Source organism: Aethalodelphis obliquidens, unplaced genomic scaffold, assembly GCF_003676395.1.
Source record: "Aethalodelphis obliquidens isolate GAN/ISIS:26980383/991018 unplaced genomic scaffold, ASM367639v1 scaffold10, whole genome shotgun sequence".
Taxonomy (NCBI): Eukaryota; Metazoa; Chordata; class Mammalia; order Artiodactyla; family Delphinidae; genus Aethalodelphis; species Aethalodelphis obliquidens.
In genome coordinates, this window is record NW_020837954.1 from 25,741,871 (window position 1) to 25,749,695 (window position 7,825).

The following is a 7,825-nucleotide window of genomic DNA, read 5'->3' on the forward strand; positions in this document are numbered from 1 at the left end:
AGCATCAAGTTTCTTATACAGTTTTCAACCTACCAGAAAGATAAACAAATAACCGACAACAGAGGGGCAAGGCTTTTTTTTTCTGTTTGCTCTCAGTAATTAAAGCTAAAAGTTGTATTATTGAGTAAAAACAAAATAAAAATGGGGAGACAAAATTCTCTGGGTAAATGGCTCTTCTGGCATTCTATATCTTTTCCTCAAATTATCACTTTATTTTGTTATCTCTACATTTTAAAGACACCCAGAACTGCCCTTTGAGGATAAGCACATCACTTACCACTGGACGGGTTGGACAGCTGTCATGTTCTGAGGGGAGGTTGGGTTAGGGTTGGGGGACGGGGGGAAAATGCTACAAACTGTAGCCTCTGTCCCAAGGCAATGTGCCTCTCTGATCCTGGGGAGACTCCCTCAGTGACTGATTAAGGGCTATGTTAGAAATGTCCAGAGAACAGGGGTAGAATTCAGTCCAATTCAGTCTCTCACCGCTGAGCCAGAGGTCTCCAGTGACCCTACCTCTCACGTGCCAAGTCTCACCTTATATGCCCCATCCCTTCTCATATGAGATGCAGCTTGCCGTGCGGGCAGAAGTACCAACCCTCCGTGGGCACTGTAGGACCCTGTTGCCACGCCTCCTTCGGCAGAAACCACATCGCAATTTGGGTGTTATGGGGAAAGCAATCCCATTTGTTGATGTCCACCTTACAGCCCTCACATGATGGAAGCAGCAGTACTAAGCCACCTCTTCCTGTTCACCAGGAGTCAACTCCAAGCCCAATAAGCCCTGTAATTCTGCATACCTACAGTGGCCTGAGTAACAGACAAACTGCTGTCTATGTGAGCAGCTTCTCCTGCTGGACCACAGACAAGCAGCTGAGCCAGGTTATTCACTTTGTAGGAGTCTGTGGTATGGTGGAGTTGAAATTTACAGAGAATGGAGCAAATGGCCAGTCCAAGGGGGTATGCTGAGGAGGTGGAAGCCTCTGAAAACTGTCCGCAAAACTGTTGGAAATTCTTGCCAGAAAAGTACTTAATGGAGAAAAAGTGGATGTGAGGTCAGCCACCTGGCAGAACCTGCCACAGTTTGAGGCAGGGGCTCAGAAGGTGAATGTATTTGAGTCTCAAGAGTGGAAAAAGCTCCATGGGACCGTGCCCGAGATTCTAGTGGTTCTGCTGGTGGATGGGCCACACTCTGAGCAACTTGTACTCTCATTCGTCCACATGGATAAGCCCCTCAGTGTGCTGCCCGACTTCAATTGCCCTCCTTCAGCCCTTCACCTGATGGGTTTGGTCCCAGTCCCAATTCCATCCCTACCACTTCTCTCCTCAAGCTTTGGAGTCCCTCCTCTTCCTTCTGGCATCTACCATGAGCATCTCATGCCCCTCCATTATCTCCTTATTTAGCTGTACCTTCTCCTGGGTCATCCCACCGCCTTTACCTCGATCCAGCCTTCTCTCCCCTACCAAATGCTACAGTGGGGCCTCCACCAGATATTTACATGAAGGCCTTTGGCCCCTCTATCCACTGCTGCAGCCAAGATTTGGGCTTTCCACCCTCTATGGTGAGTGAAGCTGAATTTGGAGAGATCGTGAAGCAAAACAGAGCAATTTCCAACAGTGCCACTTCCAAAGTGATTTCTGGAGCCCGTGCAGGGGATTACAGTGATTTGATTGAGATGATGCTTGCAGCTATTACTGTTATCAAACAGTCTCAGGTTGTCAGTGATGAGTGTTGCTGTGTCCTCATCTCTCCCCTTAAGAGCTTCATGGCACTGAAGCCAAGTCCTACAGTGTGGGTGCCAGCAGGAGCTCTTCCAGAAAAAGACATCTGTTCAGAGATTGTCTAGCTGGTCCCAAGAGAGCAGCAGGAGGCACCAGGACCTGCTCCTTAATGAAGATCAGCATGATGATTATTTCCAAGAAAGGAACCAGGAGCCCAATAGATACCAGAATAAAGAATGGGACTGGCACCATTGAGAAAGGAGTCTGGTTGGAAGGAAATTTTTTTAATGGACTTGCATCTCCTCACCTTCATCAAGCATGTAGGTGGATGTACCTGAGAATTTTGAAGCCCTGGATTCCTCTGAGTGGGAAGAAACATTCCCTTCCATCTTGCTAGAGAAGAGCAGCACCCCCTTTGCCAACAGGTGACACAAGGGCTTTACCTGAGGCAGAGGTAAGATGATACTTGTCCTTTTCAAGATTGACCCCAGCTTCCATCGTTGCCATCAGATTATTTTTATTGAAGTATAGTTGATTTACAGTGTTGAGTTAGTTTCAGGTATACAACAAAGTGATTCAGTTATACATATATATGTATATATATATGTGTGTGTCTGCAGATATATCTCTTCTTTTTCAGATTCTTTTCTATTATAGGCTATTACAAGATATTGAATATAGTTCCCTGTGCTATACAGTAGGTCCTTGATGTTTATATGTTTTATTTATAGTGGTGTGTATCTGTTAATCCCAAGCTCCTAATTTATCTCTCCCCTACTCCCTTTCTACTTTGGTAACCGTAAGTTTGTTTTCTATGTCCGTGAGTCTGTTTCTGTTTTGTAAATAAGTCCATTTGTATCATTTTTTTGGATTCCACATATAAGTGATATCATATGATAATTTGTCTTTCTCTGTCTGACTTACTTCACTTTGTATGATACTCTCTAGGTCCATCCATGTTGCTACAAATGGCATTATTTCATTCTTTTTTATGGCTGAGTAATATTCCATTATATATATATATATCTATATCACATCTTCTTTATCCATTCATCTGTTGATGGACACTTAGGTTGCTTAGAGCTACCATAGTGACCCAGCACTCCCACTTCTGGGCTTACATTTGGAAAAGACGAAAACTCTAATTTGAAAAGATACATGCACCCAATGTTCAGAGCAGCATTATTATCAGTAGTCAAGACACGGATGCCATCAGATTTTAATAATTTGGGTCAGCTCTCTGCATTGCCCAAGCAGTTCCCGCTGCAGGAGCAGACAGCCTTCTTAGGGGAAGGACTAAAATGTACTGACAGGAACATGGAAACAAGTGTGGGAGTGGATCTTGAGGGTGATGGACAGAGGGAGGTGGAGTGTGAAGGGGGAGCATTGTATAGTGAGCATTTATTGACCTGGGAGCACCCTCCCATGACTCAGGATTTAACTTCCAGGCAGGGACACTTAATAAGTTGCTGGCCGGGTTCTTGTTGGTTGGACATGAAAATAACTTACAGCAAATGAGGCAGAAATGCCAAAACTGCTTGGGCAAAGTGTGGAGAGAAGAGCCAGAAAGGCATGTTTGTACTGGTTTATTATAGGACAGACACTGAGAAGCTAACCAGTGACTATGTTCTGCAGAAAGAGGGTCCAGAAGCTTTTCTCCAGAGTCTGCTCAGTCCACGTGGACGTGATGTGGAAGTGGGGTGTGTTAATGCCTTAGGGGACAAACTTCAGGGAATGAGGAACGAGCAGTTAGTGAATGAATCCCTCCACCTCTCTGTCCTTCAGCGGGATAATCCTGGGACACATTGGCCACAGTCCCTCTGAGGGCCTGTGGCGAGATGAGTACCTGCCGTCCATGGCGGTAAAAATTCTCCCTCTACTGGCCTCAGATACAGGCTCTTCCAACGTCAAAAGTCACTGTGCATTATTCTCTCTCCTGCTCTGTCTCCCTCTCTCAGCAGCCTCACTCCCACTCCTTGGGGTCACCTCCCAGTTCAACTCCACACTCCAGTCTGTGTCTCACACTTTGCTTTCAGGAGAGCCCCATCTAAGGCTCTTCTTCTGTGCTAGAACTTCAAGTTCCTAGAGTTCATGAATGGGTAGCACAGTACACTGGGCATCAGTTAGCCTATTAAAATATCCTCACTTGGAAAACATATCCCAGCTTAGAATTAAATGATGATTGGTAATATTAGCATTCTTGAAACTACATTTCACTCTCCACCCCAAGTCCATTTAGGGGAGGGGCAGTATTTTTCCCACAAAACTTTTTCCCATACCCCTCATGCAGTCCTCGATGGCAGAGCCGGTAAAGCTCACAATACAATGTATGAGCGAATCGCCAGAACTACTGTATTTCATAAAGAGCGGCTGTTATTAAAAGCAATAAGGGGACCTAATTAGGTCTAGTGCACCTGAAAGTAATTGCATTTTCTCATGTAAGCATTTCAGTGTGTCCAAGTGCTCAGCCTTAATCCTCCACACTCTCATTGCTTGTTTGCACTGTCATTTGCTAAGACCTGCCTTTCCTAACTTACTATCATTCCTGTTTATTTTGAATCTGACATATTTTCAATCTGTAAAACATTAGATGGCTCTGTTTCCACCTTTATCAGGAAAAATAATCTTTCCTGCTTTAGATCCCAGATCTTGAAATGTTCTCTCTCTGGCAAACCCCAAACCTCACTACTTCAGTTTGAAAAGCTTCCAGAATCCCATTTCCTCCACAGATCTTCTCTCTGAGGAGCACAATACTACACCGGCTCCAGCCTCTTGAAACCCAGAATTCCTCAGAGCCCCCCTTTCCTGACCTCCCACGAGAGGCCTTCAGTACCTGGCAGGCACTGAGATCCAGACTGGTTGCTAGATGCTCCTTTGTCCTCAGTGTTGTGGTTTTTAAATTAGAAATCCCTTGACATCAAAAATAACATCTTTATAACTCAGTTCCTAGCATAAGGTCATGCACAGAGAAACACTTAATACAGTCTCTTTTTTTGGCTGCGTTGGGTGTTTGTTGCTCCGCATGAGCTTTCTCTAGTTGTGGTGAGTGGGGGCTACTCTTCATTGCGGTGGCTTCTCTTTGTTCTGGAGCACGGGCTCCAGGCACGTGGGCTTCAGTAGTTGTGGCACATGGGCTCAGTAGTTGTGGCTTGCGGGCTCTAGAGCGCAGGCTCAGTAGTTGTGGCACACGGGCTTAACTGCTCCGCGGCATGTGGGATCTTCCTGGACCAGGGCTCGAAACCATGTCCCCTGCATTGGCAGGTGGATTCTTAACCACTGTGCCAGGGAAGCCCAATACAGTCTTTTTTATGAAGGTGGAGCCAGATGTAAATTTAGGGAACACAAAAGAAAAATTTCAAATGTGATATTTTAACATCTAATTTTGCTTGGGTTAATAGTAAAAGGCTCAGTGAGTAGGTTCACATAGCTATAATATAGCACTTAATACTTAGAAGCCAAAATTAATTTAAAAACACACAGATAGCTATAAGTTATATGGGTTGGAGAGAACAGAGTTATAGAGCCAACTATATTTCTATATAAAGGAGTATTGTCTATGGTATAAAGATAATAATATAGTAATACCCTAGATCCATTATTATCATTCATGTACTTTTGTGTCTATACAGCCCTAAAAGGTATAAGAAAAATTATGGCACTGGGTAGGAGCTAGGTCCACTAATTGAATGTTTAAGAAATACTAAATGTGGATGGAACAATAGGGATTATCTAATTCATCTCCCTGATTTTACACTTGTGGACTCTGAGGTAAAGAGATTTGGTATTGTTAGAAGGATACAGGCCCAGCAGTGAGTCTTCTGACTGCTAGGCCTGTATCCCTCTAACATGCTATGTGAATGTGGGGAGTAGACTTGTTGATTCTCCTCAAGCTGCAAGTTTATCAGGAAACCAGGGAAGACTTCTAGGGATCTATACAGAGGAAAGAAATCCCAAGATGTAGGCTAAAGTTTATGAACACATATATTCATTATAGGCTGTTTATAATAGCCAGAAAATTAGAAATTATCTGAATTCTAACAGTAAGATAATAGTTAAGTAAATCATATGATAATGTACAATGGAATATTGTGAGACATTAAAAGTATTCCAAAAAAAAAAGTATTCCATAAAAAATTTAATACCATGGGGAAAAGCAGGATACTAAATTTATATAGAGAGTATTATCTCACCTACGTAGATATCAATACATGCATAGAAAAAACACAGACCAAAGCATACTAAAATGGTAACTATGGGTATCTTTGGATGCTGGAACTAGCTGGTGATTTTAATTTTTTAAAAAATAGTGTTCTATACTTTTCATAATGATTTTCTAACGGGAAAAATTTTTAAGCAGGAAAGATCGTTTTCAATAACTCTGCATCAGTCTTTGAATAAGAGAGAGTGCATATCAGGAGAAGCCAGACTTTCTTCTCATAGTAACATGCTGCTGTGGATAGTTTTGACATGCAAAATACAAAGGAAGTAACATCAGAAAATATCAACTGGTTTTACAGAGAATTTGTGGCTCTCACAAGAAAACTATTAAATTTTAGATTTTGGTTGGGTTTTTTTGTTTATTTGTTTGTTTCTGGTTTTGTTTTGTTTTTTTTTTTTTTACTCTAGGCCCAGCATTACTTTTCCCACAGGTTTTCTTGATTTTGTTTTGGGTGACAGCATAAAAATCAAGGTCATTGTTTGTTCGGGTCCTCCAAGAAGTAGATGCCAAGATGGGGTAAGATGTGCAAGAGAGGGTAACAGCTGTGAAGGACAAAGGAAGGGAGAGCAGGAAAAGGCAGAAAGAGCTTTCAGATGGAAACAAAGGTCTGACTCTTGTGGAAGGAGAGGGGTAGGAAGGTTGGGTGGTAAGAGTCTCAGACTGCAGCGTGGCTCCCAAAGAGGTTCAGCCAAGCCAACGGGAAGTCCTCGAGCTAAGTTAGACATTGGAGGAGTCTTGCGTTTCTTAGGAACAGAACACATTCGTATCTTCATCATGCTCAGTCACTGACTGGAAGCAGCCTGTGGGAATTGTGACCTTGGCACAAATGTGGTGGTGCATTCAGAGGGGCAGCTATGAGGGCCACAGTCAGTTATGCCCATCACAGTGGATATCTGAGCAGCACAAGTTCAGGGTCACCACAGTCATTAAGATGCACATTACAAGATGGATAGATGAATGGTGCCCTAAGTCTCTGAAACACAGAATGATTGACTGTGACACTTTCTTTTTTTTTTCCTTTTTTTTTGCAGTATGCAGGCCTCTCACTGTCATGGCCTCTCCCGTTGCGGAGCACAGGCTCCGGACGTGCAGGCTTAGCGGCCATGGCTCACGGGCCCAGCCGCTTCATGGCATGTGGGATCTTCCCAGACCGGGACACGAACCCGTGTCCCCTGCATATGCAGGCGGACTCTCAACCACTGCGCCACCAGGGAAGCCCTGTGACATTTTCTTAAAGTTCATCACTATAGACAGATGTGCCAAGAGGCAATGCCTAAAGCAACTTGGAGGAAAGCCCATTTGCATTTGTGGGCTGTTAGTGCACATCACTTTCTAATTGCCTCACAGATATAGAAATATTGTGTTTATATTTAACTTCTCCAGGTGAACTTTGGCTGGGGACAGGAAGCTCATCTATTCTGCTTTATTTGTGGCTTTGTTTTGCTAATTCCCTATTTCAGGTAAATATAGTAAAGATAATCATATACTGAAAATGAGACACCAATTCAGAATATTTCACAGCATTTCCTTTGGAAATATTGGCTCAACAGAGGCTATAATTACTGGAAAGCAGAAATGCAATGCTGTCACACAAACTGAAGTGTTTCTACTATATCTCTGAGGCATTTAATCAATTCAGCCAAAGCAATCAACAAAGCCAGTTGTTTACTGTTATAATTCCAAATCACCTAATGACTAACTGGGTTTCTTCAGACTTAATTGACTAGATCTTGGACCGCTGTGACAACATAAGCCAGCATGCCCAAATGGCTCTTAAGGTGGCAAGATGGCAGAAAATTCACTATAGCTAATATTAATGAGTAAAACTCCTTTCAATTATTTTACACTTGAAACAAAACACTATTGCATTATAAAATGGTCAAAATA

At 43.0% G+C, this 7,825-nt stretch overlaps 1 pseudogene; it reads left to right on the forward strand.

The window, feature by feature from the left end:
- The first annotated feature begins 558 nt into the window (after positions 1–558).
- On the forward strand, positions 559–2,018 carry LOC113622979 (cleavage and polyadenylation specificity factor subunit 7 pseudogene; annotated as a pseudogene).
- Positions 2,019–7,825: the final 5,807 nt, after the last annotated feature.